Source organism: Urocitellus parryii, chromosome 2 (assembly GCF_045843805.1).
Source record: "Urocitellus parryii isolate mUroPar1 chromosome 2, mUroPar1.hap1, whole genome shotgun sequence".
NCBI classification, from domain to species: Eukaryota; Metazoa; Chordata; class Mammalia; order Rodentia; family Sciuridae; genus Urocitellus; species Urocitellus parryii.
The window spans coordinates 46,914,627-46,929,825 of record NC_135532.1 but is presented as its reverse complement, the minus strand read 5'-3'; the positions used below and the strand labels follow the sequence as shown (position 1 = coordinate 46,929,825).

General features: G+C 38.1%; 2 pseudogenes; both read right to left on the bottom strand.

Moving 5' to 3' along the window:
* Positions 1–2,484: 2,484 nt before the first annotated feature.
* LOC144253361 (ATP synthase F(0) complex subunit C2, mitochondrial pseudogene) lies at positions 2,485–14,041 on the bottom strand (annotated as a pseudogene).
* On the bottom strand, positions 8,843–8,965 carry LOC113190367 (U2 spliceosomal RNA; annotated as a pseudogene).
* Positions 14,042–15,199: the final 1,158 nt, after the last annotated feature.

The window sequence follows — 15,199 nt, the reverse complement described above, 5'->3', positions numbered from 1 at the left end:
CATGTGCGAGGTGAGCGCTCTACCGCTGAGCCACAACCCCAGCCCTATAAGCCCTTTCTTAAAGATGGTGAAGATACCACTGGTGCATTCTCTCATATACAAAGCAAGAAGTTCTTAGTTTGTTGTAGTTGTAGTTCCACCCACCTCCTCATCTAACACAAACAAGCTGATATGGGGGTGGTTCCAAGACCCCTAGGGACACCAATATCCTCAGATTTTCAAATCCCTTACATAAAAAGGCATAGTGTGTACACATAACCTACACATGTCCTCAGCATACTTTAGATTCCTTAAAATACCTAATGTAAGACCAAAACAAAAAACAAAAAAAAAAAACCACAGTCTCAGTATTGTTCAACCCCAGGACTGCAAAAGCCCCAGCATACTATTTATGGATGCCTAAGAAAGAACTTGGATTGGAGAATTCAACAAAGAAGGTTTGGACATTTTTCTTTTTTTATCTCTCTCTCTCTCTCTCTCTCTCTCTCTCTCTCTGGAAAAGTTTATCACTGTTTCAGAGGTCTTAGTCCACAGATGGTCAACTCCACTCCTCAGAGTAAGCCAGGACATCTCATGGAGGAAGGTTGTGGTGGAGGGAAGTGGCTTGGGATATGACAGCAGAAGCAGAGAGAGCAATTTGGACATTTTAGTACTCAGAAATCCTTAGGGGCATGGGCTGGGGTAGTAGAAGAGCATTTGCCTAGCATATGTGAAGCACTGGGTTCAATTCTCAGCACCACATACAAATAAATAAAGGTCCATCAACAATTAAAAGATATTTTTAAAATATTTTTTAAAAAATAAAGAAATTCTTAGGGCCAATAGTCCAGGACAAGGAGGACTCCACTGTGCCTACAAGCAGGAAAATATATACAGGGTAGGTTGTGTGCCTTTTGCACAAATTAATTTCTTCAGATGTTTTATAAATGCATTCTTTTTCTTTACGACCAAGAGCACTCTGTTTTGATCCCTACCTAAAGATTCAGATACAAGGGAAGTGGCCAGTTTCCTTCTTATCCTCATTATCACTTTCTTTCAAGTCCTTATATCTCTAGCAGGAACTGCAAGTCTTCTTAGGCACTAACTGTTGTTTACCCCCAACAAACACGGTCCCAATTTTTTCTGAAAAAAAAAATTAAATATTTTTTTGTTGTAGATGGACCCAATACCTTTATTTATTTATTTTTCTGTGGTGGTGAGAAGCGAACCCAGTGCCTCACACGTGCTAGGCCAGTGCTCTACCACCGCGCTACAACCCCAGCCCTTACTGAATGTTTTAATCCACAGTTTATTAAATTCATGGATGTAGAACCCAAAGATACAGCAGGCCAACTTTTAATTCCCTTGCCCTAAATTATTCTGACACACAAATACCAGGTAACTAGAGACCACCCCATTGCCCAAAGCCTCACAGAACTATTCAAATTAGCTAATCCTAAACTGTGTACACTGTCCTGCCTTGACTATCCCCTATAATTCCCAATGAAGGCTCAGACCTAGACTTTTCTGTCCATCCCATCTGCTGCCCGCTGAACAAAACTTGGCCTTTCCTCTGTGGCCCTACATGACATGTGGTAACCCCCTGTCTGGAACCTGAGTAAAATGAACTTGTTCCTTCCAACCTCATTCTTGTTTCCTTATGTGGACTTTACCATACTATTTCTATGCTGCATTTACATTTTTAGAGCATAATAAATTGATTCAACCTTTACAGAGAGCAGTTTTTCCACAAATCAGAATTTGAAAACACTCTGCACCATGTACAGCCGGAGGAATGAGAAGTTTGCTCCATTTTTGTACAATGTGTCAAAATGCATTCTACAGTCACATATAACTAATTAGAACAAATTTTAAAAATAATAAATTTTTAAAAAAGAAAAAATTTTTAAAACATATCTGTTGACCTAGAAAGTTTACTTCCAGAAATTTATTTATAGATACTTTTATGCCTATGAGAAACAATATATATAATAAACGTAGCATTATTTCTAAATCAGGACTTGGAAACAAACTACGATCTATAAATACAAATCTGGTTAAATTAATTATGCTATATGCATTCAGTGCAATATTTTACAGGTGTTAAAAGAATGGAGACCTATGTGCACTTACATGAATTGACCTTCACCATAATTGTTAGGTCAAAAAAGCAAAATTCAGAGCAGGAAGAACAGTGTGTGTTTAAAGACTGAAGTTCTAATGCTAGTCATTGCCAATCCCTGTAAGACCTTGCAATCTGTCTGTGCCTCGATTTCTTTACTATAAAACAGTACAAAGTGCCAACCTCCCAAGCTTGTTTGAGGAGTAAAAGAGTTAATGTGGTTTTGTTTTTGTTTTTTTCTTATTAATACAGTATTTATTTGTCTTCCCTCTGTCAAACCCTGAGCCAACCACTTTCCCCAGACTGCCTGAGGAGATATAGGAAAAAGGACACACAAGGCAGACAAGACATGGGAGAAAGAATGCGAGGTGGAAACTGCTCCTTCACATGGTGAAGAGGATAAGAAAGGCCACTATTAGGCAAAAGAGCCCCATGGTCTCTGAGAAGGCAAAGCCCAGAATGGCGTAGGAGAAGAGCTGTTGCTTCAGAGAAGGGTTCCTGGCATAACCAATGATAAGGCTTCCAATACAGTCCCAATCCCAGCCCCAGAGCCAGCCACCCCAACTGTGGCAGCCCCAGCCCCAATGAACTTGGCTGCTGTGTCAATGTTCCTTGAAATGGTGCTGGTTTGGAAGCTAAGGGGAGGGATAAGTGAGGTCAGGGGACATGGGACTGCCAAGCTGCTGAAGCTCTCATATGTCAGTGTCTCTGGTCGGTTCAGAACTATTGCAAACAGTAGTTGGCTCAGCAGCTGAGAGGTGATCTACCACTGAGCCACAACCTCAACCCCTATCCCTAGCCCTTTTTAATTTTTTATTTTGAAACAGGTCCTCAACAAATTGTCCAGGCTGTACTGAAACTTGCAATTCTCCTGTCTCAGCTTCCAAAGTATCTGGGATTACAAGTGTGCACCAGGAAAAACCCTTTGACTTTTGATTCTCAGGCTAAAATAGTTCAAAATTAATTCACTGGAGAGGGATAGTGGTGATAGTTTTACAATTTGAATTACCTAATGACACTCAATTGTATACTTAAAAATTGTTAAAATAGTTGATTTATGTTTTACCACAACATTTATTTTGCAAATTATATTGTTATAAACATCACTGCCTTGCCAGGGCAGTAAGAGTTCATACCTCCTATATTTATTGAATGCCCGCTAATCTGGTTTAAACTGTCTTCACCTCAAGTCTGTTCTCTCAACTTTTGCTCATCCTTCACAAAAGTAGCAGAATAATATTACAAGGAAAAAAATGTCCTTGCACAATTCCCTCCCACATAAATCTCAATATATCAAATATATTCTAACTACAACAAACAGAAAATATAAAGAAAAAGGAGCCAGGCATGGTGTACATACCAACAATCCCAAAGACTCCCAAAATTGGGGCAGGATGATCACAAGTTTGAGGAGCCTCAGCAATGAAGCAAAGCCTTAAGCAATTTAGACCCTATCTTAAAATAAAAATAAAAGAGCTGGGGATGCAGCTCAGTGGTAAAGTGCCTCTGGGCTCAATCTCTGGAACCAAAATAATAATAATAATAATAATAATAATAATAATAATTTTTAAATTAACTTACCATCCCCAGCCCCTGCCTGATAACCTCTAATCTATTTTCTGTCTATAAATTAATTTATCCTAGATATTGATATAATTCATAATATTTAATACAAGCAAAATCAAACAAAATTTGTCTTTTTTATGCCTGGTTTATTTCACTTAGGATGATTATTGTAAGATATCATGCATGTATAAGTATTTCAAATTTCTTTTCATAACTGAATAATTCCATTTTATGGATATACCATGTGCTGCTGTGGACAGTTACATGTGTTATTCAACTTTCTGTTATTGTAGTAAATACTTGCAATAATCAATTTATAATGAAGGAAGGTTTATTTTGGCTCATGCTTTCAGAAGTTTAAGTCCATGGTCATTTGGTTCCATTTCCTTTTGGGTCTTAGGTGAGGCATAACATCATGGTGGGGAGTGCATGGTAGAGCAAACTGCTCACCTCATGGTGGCCAGGAAGTGAATAAGAAAGACAGGAAGGTTGGGGCTGGGGTTGTGGCTCAGCGGTAGAGCGGTAGAGCGTTCCTCTATCGTGTGCAAGGCCCTGGGTTTGATCCTCAGCACCACATTAAATAAATAAATAAATAAGAGAGACAGGAAGGGGCCAGGATCCCAGTATACCCTTCAGTAGCACACCCCCAATGACCTAACTCCCTTCCACTAGGGCCACCTCTTAAAGATTCCATCCCAATTATGCCATGGAGACTAAGCCTTTAAAACATGGACCTTTGGGAGAGATTTATTCAAATACTAGCAACATAGAAGAATGGGTTTTTTTCCCTGGTACTTGGGATTGAACCCAGTATCACTTTACCAGTGAATCATATCTCTAGCCTTTATATTTTTTATGTTGAGACAGCTTTTCACTAAGTTATCCAGGCTGGCCTGAAACTTGCAATCCTCCTGTCTCAGCTTCCCAAGTAGCTGGGATTACAGGCATGTACCACCATATCTAGCAGCATACTGGTTTTTTAATTCCTGTTTTCAAATCTGTTGGGTATTATTGGGTTAAATGTAAGTCAGTGCCTAGAAGGTTGATGTTTCTAAAGGTGAACTAAGAAGGATCCCAAGAATGTGTTGGGGAGGGGAGCAAGGAGAAAGCAAGCTGATCAATTCCTTTATCTCCAGTCTTTAAATGAAGAACAAAGCAGAAGGATGTTGATGGTAAAATATGTACTCATAAAATGTCTGAAGAAACCTATATGAGCAGTTGGACTAGGCAGCCCTCCATTTTATTCTGGTCTACTGCCACCAAGGAACTTGTGAGTAATAAAATGTCTAAAATCTCTCAGTGAGGTCCTTCAATTTCTTTCTTTGGGATCAGAAAATAGTATTTACGCTGGGGCCTTTGCAGCCCTGTGGTTGAACAGGAGTGGAATTTCTGGGCCAGTTTTTTTTTTTTTAATTCCTCCTGGTACTGTGAATTAAACCCAGGGGTGCTTTACAAGTGATTCACATCCCAAGCACCCCCCTTTTTAAGACAGGGTAATACTAAATTGCTGAGGCTGTCCTCAAACTTGAGATCCTCCTGCCACAGCTTCCCAAGTCACTGGTATTAAAGGTGTGTCCCACCATACCTGGTTAAGTTTGGAAGAATTGTTTTTTTATGGTGGCTGCACCATTTTATATTCCTATCAACAATGCACAACTTTATTCTACTACCCATAAGCATCCAACATCATCTGCTGAAGTCTACTCATCTCAAAACAAACTAACTGGTCATCCATCTATGGGTTTACTTCTGTACATTCAAATCTATATCATTTGTCTATATGCTTTTCTTCTGCTAGTACCACACTGTTTTCATTCCTCTAGTTGTACATGTTTTTTAAATCAAGAAATTATGAGATTGTGTTTTTCATGAATTCTGGACAACAAGAATACATGCTGATAAGAGAACACCAATAAGTTATATTTACTAATTACAAATTAACTTATGATGGGGACAGCCAGGAATGGTGGTTCATGTCTGTAGTCCCAGGTACTCAGGAGGCTGAAGCAGGAGGGTTGCAAATTTGAGGCTAGCAACTTAGGGAGGCCCTAAGCAACTTAGCATGATCCTGTGTCAAAATGAAAAATAGAAAGTGCTAGGGATGTAACTCAGGTATGGAGTGTCCCTGAGTTGGATCCCCAGTACTGAAATATTTATATATAAAATACACATATAGGGGCTGGGGCTGTAGCTCAGTGGTAGAGCACTTGTCTCGCACATGTGAGGCACTGGGTTCAATCCTCAGCACCATATAAAAATAAGTAAATAAATATATTGTGTCCATAAAAAATTTTTAAATACACATATATATTATATTAATAATGACTTTTATATATTTGACTCTTGTAATATGTTTCAGTACTCAAACCCAACCCCATCAAGGTATAGTACTAATTGAGTATCCAAACTTCTAAAGAACTAGACCTGGGATATGGTGACTCTCTAACAAGTAATCTTTGCAAGATCTGTGTGGCTAGACACCAGATCCTCTCATTCTTCAGGGTTTTTGTTTGTTTTTTGTTTTTGTTTTTGGTACTGGGGATTGAACACAGGGGCTTTACCACCAGACTACATCCCCAGCCCTTTTTATTTTCATTTTTTATTTTGAGATAGGATCTCACTAAGTTGCTTAGGTCTTGCTGTATTGCTGAGGCTGGCCTCAAACTTGTCATTTTCCTGTCTCAGCCTCCCAAGTTGCTGGGATTACAGGTGTGCACTTCTCTACCCAGAATATCCTTTAATTTTAAACAATAGCCAGATATCTCAAGAGTCTGATGATTGATGTGTTGTGCAGCATTCAGTGCTTATGTACAAGAATAAAAATGCATGAAGATTTCTAGAAAACCAAAATGAAGTTCTTACAAATACACAGATCAGAAAAGCCTGGGGTTTTAATACCAAGACCTATAATCTTGACACTCCTCTACACTGCTCTTTCTTCTCTTTCATTTTCTCCTCTTGAGAGCACTCCCCAAAGTGTATTATTAAAGACAGCTGCATGTATTAAAGTGGATACTGCTTCTATGTTATCAAATAACTCCAGGAGGTAATAAAATTGCATTACACTTATTTTAAATGAGGTTATGGGGCTGTTTGCTAGTGAGTGATGAATCTGGGAGGTGCCTGACATGTATGACCAAAATCTACAGGAGAGAACACACAGCATCATACATGTAAAATCCCCTTATGGTGTCTGCCATTACAAAATAAATTTTATCTTTAAAAAAAAACATATTCTTGGGTGGCTGGGGTTGTAGCTCAGTGTTAGAGCACTTGCCTAGCATGTGTGAGACACTGGGTTCTATCCTTAGCACCACATTAAAAAAATAATCAATAAAGATATTGTGCCAGTCTACAACTAAAAAACAATTGAAAAAAAAAACCCACACATATTGTTGGACCTCTTTCTTTCCATGCCTATAATGCCTCTGCAAACATGGTGAACTTTCCTAAACCCACTGGACATTTTGTAAGAAGTATGGTAAACACAAATCCCATAAATGACACAGTTCAAGAAGGGAAAGGATTGTCTGTATGCGCAGGGAAAGCTGCACTAATGACAAGAAACAGAGTGGGTATGGTGGGAAGACTAAGCCAATTTTCAGGGGAAAAGTCTAAAACTACCAAGATTCTGCTGATGCCTGAGTGTGATGAGCCTAACTGCATATCTAAGAGAAGGCTGGGTATTAAGAAATTCAAGTATTTTGAAATGGAAGGAGATGAGAAAAGGAGCAAGTGATCTAGTTCTAAGCTTCATTATTTGTTTTATTATGAAGGTAATAAAATGTTGAGGTTATCTTAAAAAAATTCATGGCTGACTGAATGACTTAGATAAACTCTATTTTATTGAAATGGTGATGAGTGTACTATAATGATCTAACCCAGTTTAATAAAACCCTTTTGAGTTCCTGTGCCTAAAATATGAGTAAAGGGAGCAGGTGGGGGCAGGTGAGTACCTCACTTGAAACCTTTTTCAGAGTAAATTTCAATTTTGGTAGGGCTATTATCATTTGCTAATTTAATATGAAATATTATAAGTAACAGGCAACAAGGAGAAAAAGAAGAAATTAAAGGCTTTAACAGAGCACTTTTAAATTTGTTGTGTAGCAATTAATTTTCAAAACGCTCTTAACAACGGAAATCAAATTCATGGGGGTTTGTGGCAAGGTGAAGAAACTTGCAGGTAATATGAGAGTTGGGAGTGGAGGTGTATCATACTGTTTTTCTTTTGCCTCCTCGCTTTCGAAGGTTTGACCAGATTTAAGTTTCCCTTTTAATTTTCCACCATCTTCATAAAAGGTAGAGAAATATATAGTGTGATAAATATGATTCATAATAACAGCATTAGTCCATAATTAAAAACATTATGCATTGTTTGGTTGTCTGGTAGAATATGCACATCAGAAATAAGCTGTAGTTCTGGAGACCAGTGGGTTGCTATAACAACCAGACAAAACAGTTTAATAATAGCTCTCCCTCAAAGCTAGAAAATTGACATAGAGATGAGAGCTGGGTATGTAGGTGTTTATCATATAAATGCGAATAAGCACCAAATACATTTATGTATTTCTTCATTGGATAACTATTCATTGAGGGCCAGTGCAGGGCTTTGGACTATGTTAGGAATTTTCAAGAAGATTCACATGGCCCCTGCAATAATACAATGTATGTTCTAGTGGAGAAGACAAACAATAAAGAGCAAACAAATCAATAAACTGAATACTTCCTGCTGGCAAGAAGGGCATGAACGAAAAGAAAGAAATGGGACCATGACACTGAACAAGCAATAGATAAAAAATACAGAGATTAATCTAGTCACAGTATATTTCAAAAAAAATTGGTATTTTCTGAAATATGTGGAAGCAAACAAGTTGATATCATAGAAATAAAGAGTAGAATAGTTGTTTCCTTGAAAGTGTATGGGAATGGGGGAATACAGAGAGGATGGTTAATGATTACAAGGTACAGTGGGATAGAAGGAATGTGTATCTCAATTCAAAGAAAAGATCAGTGTTTGTGGTGGTGGATATGCCAACTGCCCTGAATTAATAATTGTATACATTATTGAAATGTCACGCTATTCCCTATAAATAAGTACAATTATTCTGTGTCAATTAAAAATTCTTTAAAAATATTGTGTTTAAGTTTACAGGAGATTTAGTAGAAATGGACAATAGAGCCTTTTTAAAAAAATATCCGTTTAATATATTGTCCTCGGATAGAGGGCGTATCAGATATTAAACTGATAAGAACAGGTACTACAAGTACTTGATCTTAGCCAAAAGGCTGAGAAGTAATGACAATGGAGTTTTTTATTTTTGGTACCAGGGATTGAACGAACTCAGGGGCACTCGTCCACTGAGCCACTTCCCCAGGTCTATTTTTGTATTTTATTTAGAGACAAGGTCAGGTCTCACTGCGTTGCTTAGCACCTCGCCATTGCTGAGACAATGAAGTTTTAATATAGGACAACAAACAGCTACTAACTCAGGTGTTATTTATTCCTTGCTTGTCCCCAGTGGTTAGGGATCTATTATGAAGTAGGTTGTTTGTATTTTAAATGAGCATGGTTATTTATAATAAAAATTATAATGGCAAAAATTATAGCATATACTGGACAGGAGCAATTTTTCCAAATGGTCTGTGGCAGTTATTCTGAAGTTTTCACAACACACAAAATAATGACACTATAGGTATATATTGACTAAACCACAATTAAGTACAAGAACTGGGCAAGGAGGTTGACACAGAGGTGGAGGCCTGTAATCCCAGCTACTCAGGAGGACAAGGCAGGAAGACCAGAAATTCCAGGCCAATTTAGTGAAACCCTATCTCAAAAAAAGAAAAGAAGACTTGGGCAGGAAACTAGTTTTTGTTGTTTTGCTTTAAGCTGTTCTATCTAATTATAAAATTTTAAACAAGGTATAAAATGGGGAAAACCTGTGATCATTATGAAACAGAGACATGAAAGCTAGACAAAGAAAAAAATAATAAAAAATTCTAGTTGAAATTTCTTTACTCAGTGGGAGCTTACATAAATATTAATTAGGGGCTGGAGCTGTGGCTCAGTGATAGAGCTTGCCTGGCATGTGTGAGGTCCTGAGTTCAATTCTCAGCACTGTATATAAATAAATAAATAAATAAACGATCCAGTGAAAACTAAAGAATATTTTTTAAAAATGTTAATTACTTGACTCTTTAGGCAAACTTAATTTAGTTCACACATAACTGTTTTATTCTCTAATGCATTGTTTTCGGGATATAGTTCCAATTTATTTTACTTTTTTATTGTTTGTGTTTCCTGTCGGGTTTTTCTTTCCACATTTATTTAAATTGGCACATTGTACTTGTACATAATGATGGGATTTGTTGTTATGTATTCATACATGTGCACAATATAACAATAAATTTGGCCAGTATCACTCCCCAGCACTTTCCCCCTCCCCCCACTTCCTGGTCCCTTTCCTCTACTGATCTCCCTTTGATTTTCATGAGATCCCCACCCCCAACCCCCACCTTTTGTTTCCTTTTTCCCCCTCTAGTTCCTACATATGAGAGGAAACATATGACCCTTGTCCTTCTGAGTTTGTCTTATTTCACTTAACATAATGGCCTCAAGTTCTATCCATTTGCCTGCAAATGACATATTTCATTTTTCTTTGTGCCAGAATAAAACTCCATTGTGTATATAGATCACATTTTTTATCCATTCATCCATTGATGGACACCTAGGCTGGTTCCATAGTTTGGCTATTGTGTTGCTATAAACATGGGTGTGCATGTATCACTGTAGTATGATGATTTAATTCTCTAGGATAAAATACCAAGGAGCAGTACAGCTGGGTCATATGGTGATTCCATACCTAATCTTTTGAGAAACCTCCACACTGATTTCCATAGATATTGTACTAATTTACAGTCCCATCAACAGTGTAAAACTGTTACATTTTCTCTCCAGCCTCTCCAGCATTTATTATTGTATGTATTCTTTATGATTGCCATTCTGACTGGTATGAGATGAAGTCTCCGTGCAGTTTTGATTTGCATTTCCCTAATTGCTAATGATATTGAACATTTTTTTTTCGTGTATTTTATGGCTATTTGTATTTTTTTCTTTTGTGAAGTGTCTGTTTAATTCATTGGGTTATTTCTTTTGGTATTAAGTTTTTAAAGTTCTTTATATATTCCAGACATTAATCCTGTCAGAAGAGTAGCTAGCAAAAATTTTCTCCCATTCTGTAGGTTTTCACTCTCTTCACATTCTTGTTTCCTTTCCTGTGCAGAAGCTTTTTAATTTGATGCCATCCCATTTATTAACTTTTGGCATTATTTGGAGGTTTAGGGATTCCGTTGAGAAAGTTGTTGCCTGTGCCTATATGCTAAATTGTTGACCCTGTGTTTTCTTCTAATTCCAAGGTTTTTGACCCATTTTAAGTTGATTTGTACAAGTACAGAGAGATAAGGGTCTAGTTTCATTATTCTACATATGGATCATGGGTTTTCCCAGCACCATTTGTTAATAAGGCTGTCTTTTCTTCAATGTATGAGAAACCAAGTTTTGAACCATGTACTATGGCTAATGATCTGAGCCTCCACAAAGAGAGAGATAAGTAAATGACATTTGCACAACACTACAAAGTCAATTGAGGCACAGAAAATGATGAAATGTTCCTAGAAAGCCTAATTTGCTTAAGAAATTTCCAGTTTTCATCATTAATCTATAATTCTTTTTTTGTGCTTTTTTTTTTTTTTTTTTTAGTCCCCGGAATTGGACTCAAGGGCACTCGACTACTGAGCCACATCTCCAGTCCTATTTTGTATTTTATTTAGAAACAGGGTCTTGCTGAGTTGCTTAGTGCCTCACTTTTGCTGACGCTGGCTTTGAACTCTCGATCCTCCTGTCTCAGCCTTCAGAGCTGCTGGGGTTACAGGCATGTGCCACTGCACTCGGCTATACCTTTGTTTTATTTATTTATTTTTATGTGGTGCTGATGATAGAACCCAGTGCCTCACACGTGCTAGCAAGTGCTCTATCACTGAGCTACGACCCCAGCCCCATCTCTTATTTTCTCAACAGAAGCAACATTTGTTAATATGGTATTGATTATACAGAGCCATTTCTCAATGCTCTTTTCACTTAGGAAGTTAGAATGTTCTAAGACAAGAGTTTTGCTCATCAGCTATGGTATCAGTACACACTTAAATCTATGAAGCTTTAATCAAAACAAGATGAAGTGTCCTTGCCTTTTCTGTACAGAGAGCATCAGGAGACCAGGAGTTCCTTAAGTCTGTCTGAAATGGGGGTTGGCCTAGACAATCTTGTGTTGGTTGCAGAAATTTCCAGGACCCATGTCTTCAGTTGCTCCAAACTTGGGTCTGGCACAGAGCCTGAATTTCTTCACCCTCCCATGTCCACCTGCCCTCCTGCTACTCTGGACACTATGGAGTGGGAGCACTCCATGCTTTTGGCACTGCTCATATCATCTGTCCACTTTAATTGTGGTCAGGCATGGAAAACCAACTATGAGCATACTGGCTGGGCCAGGCCCAGCCTAGAAAAAGGAGAGCCTTTGGAGACCTGGGCTTATGTGCTGCATCTGGATCTCTAGCCTCACAGAAACTCATCTCCCCATTAGTGCTCTCTAATTATACCCGAACTGGTGTCCCAACTTCCTTGGGCCACTGCTTGCAAAACAGGGCTTCCTTGGCTTGGTCGTCTTCTCCTTGGTCATCTTCTTGGCCAGAACCATTCACCTTCCAGCAAATTAGGGAAGATCAGGCCCAGGTATTGCATAAATTGGCCTTAGACTCACTAAAGTAAAGGCCCAGGAATTTAATTTCTTTCTTTCTTTCTTTTTTTTTTTTTTTTAGAGAGAGAGAGAGAGAGAGAGAGAGAGAATTTTAATATTTAATTTTTTTAGATTTCGGCGGACACAACATCTTTGTTTGTATGTGGTGCTGAGGATCGAACCCGGGCCGCACGCATGCCAGGTGAGCGCGCTACCGCTTGAGCCACATCCCCAGCCCTTCTTTCTTTTTTTTTTTTTAATATTTATTTTTTAGTTGTAGTTGGACACAATACCTTAGTTTACTTATTTATTTTTATGTGGTGCTGAGGATAGAACTCAGGGCCTCTCACGTGCTAGGCGAGCGCTCTACTGCTGAGTCACAACCCCAGCCCCCAGGAATCTAATTTTCTATGAGAGTTGTACCAAAATATTGCCCATTTCCATTGGGGTTTCTAAGCTGATACCATGTGGATCTTGAAAGTCCTGGCAATCATTTTGGCTGCCATGTGATAAAATCTAGATTTACGGATAACATGCTGTGAGACTGTTATTTAACTGAACATTTCCCCCTCATTTTAGAATAAGGAAGTTTTTAATTCTTACTGGATATTCATTGACCCAGAATAAAGACTAACTCCTCCAGTCACCCTTGCACCTACATTTGGCTGTACATTTAAGATCTGGCCAATTTCATGTCATCAGAAGTGATATATAATTTAACCAAATGGGGCAGAATCGTGCCCTCCTTTTCCCCTTCCCCTTCCCCTTCCCTGTGGCTGCAATGTGTACATGAAGGTGAACCAGCTTGATCAGGGTCCACATAACATTGAAATTCTTTCTATGAGAAACTTATTTAAACAATGGTAGGGTTTCTAATATGTACAACCAACCTATATCCTAACCAATGCATAAAGTAAGAGAAAACATTATCTAGTGATATTTTTCTGTACAGAGAAAGCCTTGAGGACAGTGAGCCTCTGGATTAGGCTGTGCCTGAAGTGAATGGCATTGCTGAATTTTTCAGATACAACAGTCAAAATGTTCTATTTTCTTAAGATCTAAATTAAGGTTCTGTTGCTTACAACTTAAATTCCCAGAACCTCTCTTTATTTAAAGTATAAACATATCCGTTTGGGAAGAAATGCTTTGCATTTATTTATTTATTTATTTTAAAGATAGAGGAGAGAGAGAGAGAATTTTTTAATATTTATTTTTCAGTTTTCGGTGGACACAACATCTTTATTTTGTTTTTATGTGGTGCTGAGAATTGAACCCAGTGCCCCACGCATGCCAGGCGAGCGCATTACCGCTTGAACTACATCCCCAGCCCCTATTTATTTATTTTTAATAATAATCAAGTTGAGAACACTGGGATTGGCATCCACAACACCTTCTACCACCACCACCAAAGATATGCTCTCTCTCCCCTGTCCTCCTTAGTCCGAACAGGAAAGTCCCTTATTCAGTGGACCGTGGGTGAAGACACACTTCTTTATGGGAAAATTTTGTCATTCCCACCACTGATTTGGACCACATTGCCCTTCCATTCTTTACCAAGAGCACCAGCGGTGACTTCTATGGCCATGCACTTCTCCTAAAAAGTAGGAAGTTTGCATCCATTGTCCACTTTAATGAATTTTTGGCAGCCAGTGGCTAGGAAGGAGACATTCAGCTTCATCTTGAGGCAGTTAATGGCCTATGAGATGCCGTGAAAAGAGCTTCACTTTTCTTGATATAGGCCCATTTCCTTTGCTTTGTTTCACTGGTTTAAGGTTGTCATTCAAAGTTCAACACTGGTTTCTTCATCTGCTATTGAAGCAGTCTCTGAATCAGGGGATCCTGTGATTTTTTTTTTGCCACAAAGTAAATCCTACTAAAACAGAGTGATTATGAAAACCTGATTATTAATGATAAATAACAAAGGGTTATGTATATATTCATTTCATTCCTTACCTATCATTTATTATTATTATTGGTGCTAAGGATTGAACGCGGGGTCTTGAACATTATTAATATTATTAATAGCAACAAAGGATTACTAATAACTACTAATAAATGTGTTTAATGTATTGAACAGGATTGATAAATTGGAGGAATTCCCTGTTTGTAGAGCCTCTTTATATGAGATAAAATAAGCCAAAAAAAAAAAAAACCCCAAAAAACAAAAAAGGAGGCAGGGAATCATATTCTTTCTTACATTCTTTAAATTACTCACTTTGTGGCTAGGCATGGGGTGCAAGGCACTAGCTGGGCATGGTGGCACACACCTGTAATCCCAGTGGCTCAGGAAGCTGAGACGGGAGGATCTTGAGTTCAAAGACAGCCTCAGCAATGGCGAGGTACTAAGCAACTCAGTGAGACCCTACCTCTAATAAAATACAAAACAGGGCTGGGGATGTGGTTCAATGGTTGAGTGCCTCTGAGTTCAATCCCCAGTACAAAAAAAGAAAAAGAAAAAAAAAAAACACTAAGCAACTCAGTATGACCCTGTGTCTAAATAAAAAATACAAATTGGACTGGGGAATGTGGATCAATGATTGTGTTTCTCTGACTTCAATCCCTAGTACCCTACCCCCCTAAAAATAAAATAAAATAAAATTAATTCGGTCATTTTGTGACCTTTTTGATTCTTGGTATGACTGTTAATTATATTGTATGTTAAACATTTTGTCTTTGATATTGAGAGACACTAATATTTATTTATCATCTAGTTCCGGCTAAACATTTTGTATTAGTGCTGTCA